This window comes from Mastomys coucha, unplaced genomic scaffold (genome assembly GCF_008632895.1).
Source record: "Mastomys coucha isolate ucsf_1 unplaced genomic scaffold, UCSF_Mcou_1 pScaffold4, whole genome shotgun sequence".
NCBI classification, from domain to species: domain Eukaryota; kingdom Metazoa; phylum Chordata; class Mammalia; order Rodentia; family Muridae; genus Mastomys; species Mastomys coucha.
This window is the reverse complement of record NW_022196910.1, coordinates 17,303,767-17,316,591: the sequence shown is the minus strand read 5'-3', so window position 1 is coordinate 17,316,591 and position 12,825 is coordinate 17,303,767. Positions and strand designations below refer to the sequence as shown.

The window sequence follows — 12,825 nt, the reverse complement described above, 5'->3', positions numbered from 1 at the left end:
CCCCAGCAAATGTCACAATGGATAGCTAAAAACTGGAAAAACCTTGGACTTTCATTTTGCTCAAATCTGCACACAGGCAAGTTAATCATTTAAGAAGTATCTGCACAGAAACTGGTAATTCAAGGCTGGTTAGCCCTAAATATACCTATTCATTTCAGCTCCCTTCTGGACTAAAAGCACCAAGATAAAAGTGAAGTATTTTCAAGATTTGCAAGGACATTCAAAGGTCAGTTTTTACATCATGTTCTACGTGTCCTGCAGCAGCATCTAGAAAGTTCTGATCTTTGCTGCAATCTTGCAGTCACCTTAGATAGAATTCAGGAAGAGATTCTCTGTGGTGAGAATGCCTCTCTCCCCCATCCCTATCCCCACCACCCAAACCTCACAAAATGGGGTGAGGGGGAACTACTCTCTACTAACTTTTCTAGAATCTGGAAAATCCAGAACTGAAACTAAGATAAAGACCAATCAGATCACAGTATGGCAGACGCCTTACTTAATGTTTCCCTCTCACCCCTGAGCTAATTGTACCTGCTGACTGCTTGATTTCCTGTCTTTATCACATGGTTGCACTGATCCCATTCCTGCCCCACCTTCCTACTACTATTTCCTCCGTGTAACTCCCAGTTTGATGGTTGAGTAGAGCCTCTGTCCTATGTCTCTTGTGACAGGTTCTTAGGTCCTTTGGGATGTCAGGACTCCGGCCTCTCTGTCTTGTTTCTCATTCCCACTCTCTCCTGCTCCTGGCTCAAGATATCACCACTTGTTTGTTTCCAATATATTTTCCTGCCATTGCTCTCTCCCATTTGCCACCTGGTGATGCAGCCAAGGATTAATCCAGAGCCACTTGGACCTTAAACCTTCAAAACTGTGAGCTAAACACTTGCCTGTGTCAGATACTCTGATACAGACTGCCAACTAATCTATGCAGGTCAAATGGCACTACGAAATACTAAGAAAAACTCCCTGAAGCCTCCAAGTAGGCAGCCATTCTCTTCTGTGTGTTCCCACATTCTTTGCACTGTAGCAATGCTGCTGTTTATCAGCTATACATCTGTCAAGGACTATTTTAAAGTGCTTTATAGACTTCATCTCGGCTTATAACTTTCTGAAGTATGTATAATTACACCCTTCATCCTAAAAGTGGAGAAACTGGGCTGGCGAGATAGCTCAGAATTTGTGAGAATCTGAGTTCCATTTCTAGTACCCACATGGTGGAAGATGAAAATCAAATTCTGTCTGTCGTCCCCTCACCTCCACACTCACTCTATAGCCCAAAGACATGCATGTACACAACAGACAAATGTAATTTTAAAAATTTAAGTGACAAAACTGAGTCATTAAGATATTAAATAATTTGGCCAGACATGGTGGCACACACCTTTAATCCCAGCACTCAGGAGGCAGAGGCAGCCAGATCTGAGAGTTTGAGGCCAGCCTGGTCTACAAAGCTGGTTCCAGGACAGTTAGTGCTGTTACACAGAGAAACCCTGTCTCAAAAAAAAAAACAAAAAAATAAACCAAAAACAAAAACAAACCAAAAACAAAAACAAAATAAAAAAACAAACAAACAAACAAAACCAAAGATGCTAAATAATGGGCTGGAGAGATGGGCCTGATACTGCTCCCCTCCAGAACCCTGGTTCAATTCTCAGCATCCACACAGCAATTCACAATCACCTGAACCTCCCGTTCCAGGAGATCTAATGGCCTCTTCTGGCTTCCATGGGCACCTGGTGTGCACATGGTAGGCACGCACACATGCAGGTAAAAACTCCATACATAAAACAATTTTTTTAAAATTTAGAAATATTAAATAACATGCTCACAGACATACAAAGGACTAGGGCCAGGAACTGATCACAGGCACTCTGGTTTCTCAAGCTTTAACGATGATAAAGAAGCCAGAAATAAGCCCTACAAAAAAGACAGCATCTTCAAACGAATGGTGCTGGTCAAACTGGATGCCTGCATGTAGAAGAATGCAAATAGACTCATACTTATCACCCTCTACAAACAACTCCAAAGGATCAAAGACCTCAATATAAAATCAGATACACTGAACCTGTTGCTAGTTCTCCTGGCTGTGTTTTCAAAGTTGTTTGAGGAAATGTCAGTAGCCCAGAGTGTCCATCCAATGCTCTGCATCCTGGACACAGAAACACTTCCTACTTGAATAGGTGGGGTTTCCACTTTGGAACACAAAAATGTTCTTCTTATACATTAGGAGCAAATGTACCGTGTATATGTAAATGCCTGGAAGAGTTAGAGCCAGTTGTGAACCTCTGATGTGGGTGCTGGAACTGAACCTGAGTCCTCTATAAGAATAGGAAACCACCATTCCCCACACACACCTTTTTTTTAAAAAAATCAAGACAGTCTCTTCATATGGCTCTGGCTGGCCTGGAATTCACTATGTCGATCAGACTGGTCTCAGACTCACAGAGATCTCCTAGCCTCTGCCTCCTGCAATGGGATTAAATGTGTGCATCAGCATGCCCAGCTTATGTGCACCTCAGGAAATAATTTCAACCCTTCAAGCCTGCCTTGTGTTACAAACTGCTAACTTCAACTACACTTCTTCTACCCTGTAAGACCCAGTGAAGAATGTATATCAAAAATATGCTTCAATAACTAATTCATTGACGATAGCCCTGTACCATTTAGAAATGGAATGATTTCTGGCCAGATGTCTCTTTTTCAGGGCACATGTACCATATCTTTTTGAAGAACTAGAAGAAAATGTAATAAACTCAGAGCTCTTTTTGATTCCCTTTTAATTGCTTAGAAGGTACTCAGGAATATCAGTGTTCTTTTTCCCTCTTGCTTTGATTTGGTTTTTGCAATGGCCTTTCCTCAAACTTACTATTTAGCCAAATATGACCTCGGACTTCTGATTCCTGTTTCCTCCCCCATGCACTGGGATGGCACGTGTGTACTACCACACTAGGCTTATGCAACTTTATTATCTAAACCTTCTCCCAGACCCCTAAAATTACTTTAGATAAAAAGTTAATCCCCAATATTATATTTACTTGCCATTTAGAAAAAAAGGAAGCAAGTAAAAGTTAAAGAAGAATGGGTAAAAGAAGGAATAGAAAGCAAGAGCCTACACGGATCACACACTTCTCATCTGAGCCTTTCTGCCACTCAAACAGGCTTCACTCTGCTCTGTCTGGTTTGGAATACAAACATACTTTTACATCATTTGTAAAAGTTTCGCACTACCAGAAGATAAATACTATGTTAACTCTTACATAAAGGAGAGAAAATAGAACACATGAAGCTGAGTGTAGTGTCTCACACCTAAAATCCCAGCACTCTCAGACTGGGCCATGAGTTTGAGGCCAGCCTGAGCTACTTAGTGATATCCTGCTTCAACATTTTATTTTTTTTAATAAAGTGAGAAGAGGGAAAAACCTAAGTTGAAGTAAATTGAAAGGAATTAACTTATTTTAAAATGCTGTAACCACACTGAAACCAAAGTGAGAAAAGAAGACTGGGAGGAGGGAGTAGGAGGACTGACGAGGAGCGAAGAGGAGGAAGGCACAGACCCAGACTAACCAGTACAACTCATAACACATACATGGAAGCTAACAACTTGGACTTGCTGGGAGAGGGAAGCTTAGGACTTAGTTCTTCACTTTCTACAAGGAGTGTTTATAGCTTCTGTGTGTAGACAAAACAACAGAGTACAAAAAGAAAAGTCTGGCAAAAAGCAAAGGGGCTGGGGGCGGGGGGCGGGGGGAGGTTCAAAGCATATGTAATTCACAGCACACTGGTTTCAGTTTATAATACAAGGTGAAATTCTGCAAAGAGCCTGGCCTGAAAATGAGACACACACTTCTCTCTGACAGTCAACCTGCTCATCTGTAGAACAGAAAATAAACAAACTAAACTGATCTTCAGTGTGGCTTGAAGATAGGTGCTAGGTGCATCATTCGGAACCTCTCACCCCACCTCTCTATTGTCTATTGAACTATGAATGCTAACACTGTAGTCTGATCAGAAGAATATCAGAAGCTCCTACTTCCCCAATAGGACTTCCAAACTGCTGAGCTATGAAGCTAAGCTTATAAATATTAATACTACTCATTCATTAAACTATTTTGGGTAGTTTATAATAGATGGAGGGAGATACACAGGCGACTGTCACATTCACAGTTACACAGCAGCTAGCTTCTCATACTAAGTATCATATATTCTAAGCTATATATCTTCTATTATCCATATAGTGGTTTATTTTACATATATTTCACTTATGCACAAATGCCTACCAATCACTTAACATCATCCTTCAGGAAGTGACTTTTCAGCCATATTTCTGTGAGACTAAAAGAGGAATACAGACTTTGGTTAAGTGTATATTGTGTTTCCCTGTCTGCCCGAGGGGGATACTACAATGAAGTCTTACGGCATGGAAGAGTGATGTGTCTGCCTAAGCTTTCCGAGTGTTGCTGTGGACTCTCTTCCTAAGGTTCCATTTGAAGTTCCCAGACAGGACAGTAATTCTTATGAACATTAACAATGAAAGGGTCATAGTACTGAGCTTGACTCAAAACAAAATACATTGTACTCTGAAATCAAGTAAATTATTTTAGCTTACTGAATAATCACTAAATATTTGGAAAGGCACATAAACACTTAAAACTAAAGTGTAAAGGGGGGGTATGGTAGCTAACCCCATAACTTCAACGTGTGAATATTTATTTGGAAGACAGAGAAAAGAGAAGGATGGAACCATAAAAACCTAAGAAGGTATGCTAACAGGAACGCAGATGATAATAAAAAGAAAACTGCCTGGCCCAAATATGTCAAAGTTGAAACAGCTGCACAGAAGGGAGTCACATGATAAGCTAAAGTCAGCACAACTCTCACTCATTTGCTTTGCTTTGCTTTTCTCTTTTTTTTCAATGTTGAGGATATAACCTAGTCCCTCACCTATGCTAGACGAGTGTGCGAACCACTAGCTTCAGCCCCAAATAATTACTTAGAGAACTCAAATTACAATATTATGTCAACATTACAGCAAGCACAGTGGCTTATTTTAAAACTATATAGACAGGCTGAAAAGATGGCTCAGTGGTTACAGCACTGGCTGCTCTTACGGACAAGCCAGGTTCAATTTCCACACAACAGTTCAAACTATCTCTAACTGCAGCTCTGCGAAATCAAAACCCCTCTTCTGGCTTCCACATGTGCCAGGTACATCTGAGGATATGCCGTACACAGATATACATACCGGCAAAACAGCCATACACATAAAACAAAATTAGAAAAAAATAGAAGTATATGGCCAGTGAAATAGCTCTACAGGTAAACGGACTTGCCACTAAGCCTGACAGCCTGGGCTTATCACCTGAAACTCACTGTGGAAGGAGAGAACCAACTCCCTCCCACAAGCTGTCCTCTAACCTCAACACACACACACACACACACACACACACACACACACACACACATCCACTCTCCACAATAAGTAAGTGTTTTAAAAAGTATACATGAGTCATGTTTCTACCACATAATAACAAACAAATGTTAATATGAATGTGTGTACTTTATTGGCTACCATATTTCTTAAGGGTTTATTTTCTATGTGCATGAGTGTTTTGCCAACATGAATGTCTGTGTACTACATGAGTGCCTGTGCCTGTTAAGTCAGAATGGGGTACTGCATCCCCTGAAACTCTGCAGATGCAGATGGCTGTGAGCCAATACATGCATGGGTATTAGGAACTGAATCTGGGTCTCCTGTAAGAGCAAGGAATGCTCTTAACCACTGAGCCTTCTCTCTGGCACCGTCTACCACATTTTTAATGTAGTAATTTTTTAAAGTACTTAAAAACAAAAATAGCTTCTATTTTAACAAGCATCTCCTTAAATCACACATAATATATGAAAACAAATTTACTAGCTTCTTAGCATAACAAAAATATCCAAACTTCAGCACTAAAATTTACAAGCAAATGTGTCTTATCTAAATTACACATTTTACAATCAATGCATAATTACTATAGTCTAAATTATGTCTAAAACATTGCCTTAAGTAATGGTTTAGGGAAAACAAAGGAAAGTTTCGCATAATGGAAGATTAACCATTTGTTTAAGGGAGCACATCATAAAAACATGACAAGCAAAGCGCATGCCTCAGTTTCCTTACATGTAAAGAGCGATAACAGAATCTCCTTGGTAGAGTAATTATAAGGATTGTCCAAGTCAGAATATGTGACATGCTCAAATGAGCCCCAACACACAGTAACTGGATGAGTGTCAGCACTATCACTGCTACCATAAGGTTTGAAGAAGAACATTAACACTGTACAAATTACATCGTAATTTACCCTAATTTTCTTTACAAATGTTTTGGGCTTCATGAAATTTCATGGAATACACCTTAACTTAGAAGACACAAATCTTTATATCTGATATTACACACTATAAATCTTAACCATATTTATATCCATTTTCATCATATTACATACTATAAATCTTAACCATAGTTATATCCATTTTCATCAAATTGGTTTTGCAGTCTCATTACAAAAACAAAGCTCTCCAGAGTGGTACATGCCTGTAACCCAGCACTAGAGAGGCTAATGTGAAGGATAAAGAATTCAAAAATGGCCCAGACAGGGGGACTTTGTCAAAAATCATGAAATAAAGGCTGGTGAGGGTTCGGTAGGTAAAGCCCCTGAACCCTACACTTGAAAACTCAAGTTCCACTGGGCGTGGTGGCGCACAACTTTAATCCCAGCACTTGAGAGGCAAAGGCAGGAGGATTTCTGAGTTCGAGGTCAGCCTGGTCTACAGAGTGAGCTCCAGGACAGCCAGGGCTATACAGAGAAACCCTGTCTCAAAAAAACAAAAAAAGAAAAAGAAAACTCGAGTTCCATCCCTGGAGCCCACAAGGTGAAAGAAGAGAACTGACTCCCACAAGTTGTCCTTTGACCTCCATGTGCACACACATGCCCCAACACAAAAACAAATAAAACTGAATAAAATGTAATAAAATTTTAAAATAAGAACACAAAACCTCCAAATATCACATAGTTACTTATCTGTCAGAGCAACAGGAAGTAGCTATTTGTTAAGTGAACCACATAAGTTAAATAGAGTGTGTGAAGGACAATGTAAAATTCTAGAGCTAACAAGAATATTGGAGAGTTGGCCATAGTGGGTATGCCTGTAACTCTTAGGAAATGGAGGCAGAGAGTCAGAAGTTCAAGGCTAACCTGGGCTACATGGTTAGTTTGAGGCCAGTCTCTAAATGGGAAAACAAAGCACAAAGCAGAGCAGGAACCTCCTTGGAACATACACTTATCCTAACACCTTCCGACGACGCTCGCCTCCTTTCCTTCGAGCCACCTCCTCCCTCCCATCCACATGCCTCCCTCTCATGACACCAGTCTAAGATCATACCAATAAATGTGCATTTCTCAAATACTCTCACTACTCAGAAAGCATGTTTCTGACTGCTGTGCTCACATGTTCACGCCCCTGCACTATTCTTCCAAAGAGCTCATCTTAGATCTTGAAAATATGTTGTCAAATAGCAAATGTTATAGAATATCTAATAGTAACTAGAAACAAGCATTTCTGTGTGACTGTATTTCACAATATAGCATGAAAGTCTAAATTTTTACAGAGAATTTAACAATACATCTTCACAGTCCATAAAATGCACTATACATCCATTACCATCCAATGGAAAGTAAGAAACAAAGGAGGTTCTTCTACAGAGGCATCCACGTTCTTCTCCTTGACGCAAGGCTCTGCCTTTCAGCCTAATCATGCTTCCCACTATACCAACTCTCTCCTTCCTCTGGTAGGCAGCTGCCTCCTTCCCTTTAAAGGGTTCATTTTTACATTCCTTAATGAGTGTGTCCACACATGTGTGTACACATGCATGTGTGTATCTGTGTGTGAATGCAGGTGTGTGCAAAGGTCAGAAGATAAATTTCAGCAGCTGGCCTTCTCAAATTGCCAGGCAAGGTGTGTCAACACAAGGCCACAGAAAATATGGTATTTTGAACTATACATTTAAGAGGGTATGCAACATGTATAAATTAGAGATTTAAATAAACTTACATGGCTTCATGACTCAGTATTGGTAAGAAATCAATTCTCCCCAAATAGACATAAAATTTAAGATAACTAAAAGTAAAATTTCATTAGGATGGTAGAAATAACATGCTGATTAAAAATTCATATAGAGGGCTGGTGAGATGACTCAGTGGGTAAGAGCACTGACTGCTCTTCCGAAGGTCGAGTTCAAATCCCAGCAACCACATGGTGGCTCACAACCACGAGTAATGAGATCTGACACCCTCTTCTGGTGTGTCTGAAGACAGCTACAGTGTACTTATTTATAATAATAAATAAATCTTTGGACCAAAGCAAGCAGGCACTGAGAAAGCAGGGCCAACCAGAGCAAGCAGAGGTCCTAAAAATTCAATTACCAACAACCATATGAAGGCTCACAACCATCTGTACAGCTACAGTATAATCACATACATAAAAGAAATTTAAAAAAAAAAGAAAAAGAAAAATTCATATAGAAATGCAGGAGACCTATAATAGCTTTCAAAAGATGAACAAAGTTAGTGGCATTATACAAATTCAATATTTATAAAAAACAAAAATACAGAAACCAAATTAGCCTGATATCAGTGTAAATAAATAATGGATCAATAAAACACAATACAGCTTTCAAAACATAGATCCAAATTTATAGTGAATTGATTTCCAACAAACGGACAAAACCAATTCACTGTGGAAAAAGATTTTTTTAAGTTAAGAGCCAGGGGCCAGCATATATTAACTATGCATAATGGGTTTCACTGGGACATTCTCATACATGTATCTAATTTATTTTGATTCTAGTCACCCCACACCTCCCTCATTTCCTTCCAGCTCCCACCATTTCCTGCCTTTTCCCAACCAGTTTATCGTCTATGTTCCTGTCTTGCTTTGGTTTTTGGTTTTGGCAACCCAGTGAGTTTAATAAGGGTTGCCTACAGGCGCATGGCTGATAGACTATCTACAGAAGTGTGAGCATCTTGCCAGTGGCTATACCACTGAGGAAAATCTCTCTCTGTCCACTCTGCTTTTCAATCTCAATTTACACTGTTTGCTCAGCATGGTTATTTTTGTAAATGCTAGAAAACAAACCAATTTGAATAGCCAGTTTTTCAACATGAGCACTTAAAACACAGAAGAGGGTGGGGGCCCATTGACCACATGCTGTCTTCTATGCACAGATACATCCTGTTCAGCTTGCATGATTATTTTCAAAAAATATGAAAATGGTTCTAACACTAAAAATAGGGACCAGTTATTAAAATTGTGACAGGGTATCTAGACTGTTGAAATATCAGGTATGGCAAAATTCCATACTTACCCTTCATAGGAAAAGCTCAGCAGGCTCTACAGAAACTTGAACAGTGAGACACAGTCACTGCTTCTTATTGGAGAAGAGCCCCTACACACACATCACCACAGTGTGATGCTACTATGTGACAGGAACCATGCCACAGACACTACCATACAAATGAAAATGGAGAAAAAGGAGGCTGGGGAAGAGTGCTCAACTTTGGTAATAAAGAACACAACTTTAAAGCTGGGCAGTGGTGGCGGATACACAAGTCTATGTAGAATGTCCCTGTCTCAAACAAAATTCTTTAAGGGAAAAAATTCTCTTACAGACAACTTTTTCTTGAAAACTTCAACATGAACCATTAAAAGATTTAGCAAAAATTTAAGTAAGATTAAGTCCAAAACACCTGTCTGATAACAGAGCTAAGGATGAAATAGGAACTGTACTGGAAGGAAATGAGAACATTTAGTTGTAGAAAACTGATACAAAAACTGATAGATCTGGGTAGTAAGAGCAGAGATACTCAAACTTGTGCCAAGCATTGTGCCATGTCCTAATTTCAGAACAAGACAACCTTGGGCATCGGGCTGGTGGGGTGGAGCACCTGCTGCTTTGCAGCAGACCCAAATTCAGACCCCTCTACCTATGTGGCAGCTCAAACTGTCTGAAGTCGGTTGCAGGAATCTGCTGCTGCTCCTCTGGGTCCACAGTTACTAGGCACACAGAATAAACATGTATACACACGGGAAAACACTCACATAAAATATAATAAGTAAATCTTTATAAATGTAACAGTCATCTACTAAAAAGGAATCATGACTGATTCAAATGAGGAGCTAATCTGGATCTGGTGGCACAAGCCTGTAATGCAGCTACCCAGGAGGCCTGGCTCAATGCAAACAAGTTCAAAGCTCTGCTTGTCTGGAAAACTTAGTGAGATCTTGTCTGAAAAACAGAAATAAACCTCAAAGGGCTAGGGATACCGGTTACTGATAAAGCACTTGCTTAACACATACGGGGTGCTGGGCAGTGGTGGTGCACGCCTTTAATCCCAGCACTTGGGAGGCAGAGGCAGGCGGATTTCTGAGTTCGAGGCCAGCCTGGTCTACAGAGTGAGCTCCAGGACAGCCAAGGCTACACAGAGAAACCCTGTCTCGAAAAACCAAAAAAAAAAAAAAAAAAAACACATACGGGGTGCTAGGGTCTACCCCCAGAAATGGGAGGAGAAGAAAAGCATAGGGAAGTAAATGAAAAAGAAGTAACCCTGGGGATAACGAGTAGTAACACACAGTGCTCTCACGGTGCTGAAGAGAAGTCAGCAGGTAACAGCACTGATTACTCTCTTGGAAGATGCTGGTTCAATTCCCAGCACTCCATGTGACTGTTCAAAACCATGTATACCCTCAGTTCCAGGAGACCAGATACTGTCTTCTGGCTTCCATGGGCACCACACACACATGGGTCACAGATATGCAAGCAAAACACCTATACATATAAAATAAATACATCTTAACAACAACCAAAAAACAGAATACAATCCTAACGGCTCATCTTCAGTATGATAAGCTCTGACCGCAGACGCTATGTTAGAAGGGCAATGGAGAAAACACACCAGATTGTGGCTGGACTATACTTCCTGAGTGCCTGACCCAGATGACTCACTGAATGTATACGCAAGATCAGAGTCATCCCTGAATGCCTTTATAAACAACAACAACAACAATAACAACAACAAAAACCTTAATTGCTACCACAGTAAAGTGAATTTCAAAAGTTTGTAAAAGTTTGACAATTTTGCAGTGAGATCCAGATTTCTAAGTGCCTACAGAGAATTAAGAAGAGCAAGAATGGCAAACAAGACCATCATGACCATATAAACACCGAAGCGTATTAACTGTTCCCATTAGTCTGAGCTATGTAATGAGTTGTATAATATCATTAAAAAATTTTTTGGCCGGGCGGTGGTGGCGCACGCCTTTAATCCCAGCACTTGGGAGGCAGAGGCAGGCGGATTTCTGAGTTCGAGGCCAGCCTGGTCTACAGAGTGAGTTCCAGGACAGCCAGGGCTGCACAAAGAAACCCTGTCTCGAAAAAAAAAAAAAAAAAAAAAAAAATTTTTGAAGAAAAAAAAACAAAAAAGAAAAAACTTTTTTGTCTTTTGTTTGGATCTGACGTGTGTGTGTGTGTGTGTGTGTGTGTGTGTGTGTGTGTGTGTGTTATCTGATATTCTGATATCCCAATTAGCTGGAGCTTTGTGCAGGTAGCACAGCTCACCACTGACGATGAATCTTCAAATGAAACACAAAAGGTAAGATAGAACCATGAAAAGGCTGCCCAACTGCAAACCGAACCATTCTCATGATTATGACTATTTAAATGAAACAGATAAAAATTGATATTAAACACAAAATAATCTCTTAAGGCCTTCAATGGAGAATGAGAAGTTACCAAAACATTTTTATGATCAAAAAAGTCTTTAGACCTTAGTAATCAATCACATTAGACTATGAAGCCATACACATTAAAACATCAAATGCTAGTTACTATTGCCCAATACCTGGCTGTAAATTATCAAACTCCCCTTGCAACATCAGAAAAGGATGGCGACAACTTTCTGAGTTGCCAAACCTTGCCCTTAAAAAAAAAAAAAAAAAAAGAAGAGGAGTTACATGAACTTGTAGCTATCTACTTTTTTAAAAATGAGGTCATCTTTATGTGGGGCACAATCCGTGCTTACAGAAAGGAAGTGAAAACTGGGGAACAGAAGTATTACCTGAGGGACAAAAGGTCCCTATTCCTGGAGAACGCAAGCAGTCAGCTGCCAGGGTTCTTAGACTCTTCTGGTACTCACTTAGCTGATTGTGTAATTCACAGCACACCAATCTCCACCACAGCCAGCAGGGAACGCTGTAGGGAATGGGGACACAGGGGACACAGAAGGGGGCAAGTTTAAGGGAAGGAAGGAAGAGGAGTGAAATATTCAGCTGTGATGTGCTTACAAGAACAGTTATATCTCACACCAGATCACCTGCAGCAGACACTGCAGCAGACACTGCAGCAGACACTGCAGCAGACACTGAGGACATCTGCAATCACACTAACCACGTAGGGGCTCCTCGCCCTCTCCACCACTGCCATTACTCTCCTGTGGGACAGCCCAGTTTTAAATGCATATAAAAGCACCAACAAAAATGAGATTGCTATGTGGAATAAAGCTTATGTAAAGGCTACACTGAATAATATTATACAGAAAGGAAGTGAAAACTGGGGAACAGAAGTATTACCTGAGGGACAAAAGGTCCCTATTCCTGGAGAACGCAAGCAGTCAGCTGCCAGGGTTCTTAGACTCTTCTGGTACTCACTTAAAGAAGGAAGGAAAGAAGAGAGGGAGGAAAAGAGGGGCAAAGAAGAAAAATAACTCATAAACCAAAGAATATCCAAGTAATGAA

General features: G+C 40.3%; 1 protein-coding gene and 1 long non-coding RNA gene across 4 annotated transcripts in view; one reads left to right on the top strand and one right to left on the bottom strand.

Annotated features, from left to right (window-relative positions):
- Positions 1–12,825, bottom strand: part of Uhrf1bp1l (UHRF1 binding protein 1 like) — a 73,850-nt gene that overhangs the window by 50,586 nt on the left and 10,439 nt on the right. The window contains exon 2 of one of the 3 annotated variants that reach the window (XM_031348878.1): positions 12,150–12,283. The exons of the other annotated variants lie outside the window; for them this stretch is intronic. The gene's annotated coding sequence lies outside the window, so the exon portion shown is untranslated. The remainder of the gene's footprint in view (positions 1–12,149; positions 12,284–12,825) is intronic. 3 annotated transcript variants of the gene reach the window in all.
- The window catches only part of LOC116075665, an 18,127-nt gene continuing 5,457 nt past the window's right edge, over positions 156–12,825 (top strand). Inside the window, exon 1 of the long non-coding RNA XR_004112679.1 lies at positions 156–226. This is a non-coding gene — a long non-coding RNA (uncharacterized LOC116075665). The remainder of the gene's footprint in view (positions 227–12,825) is intronic.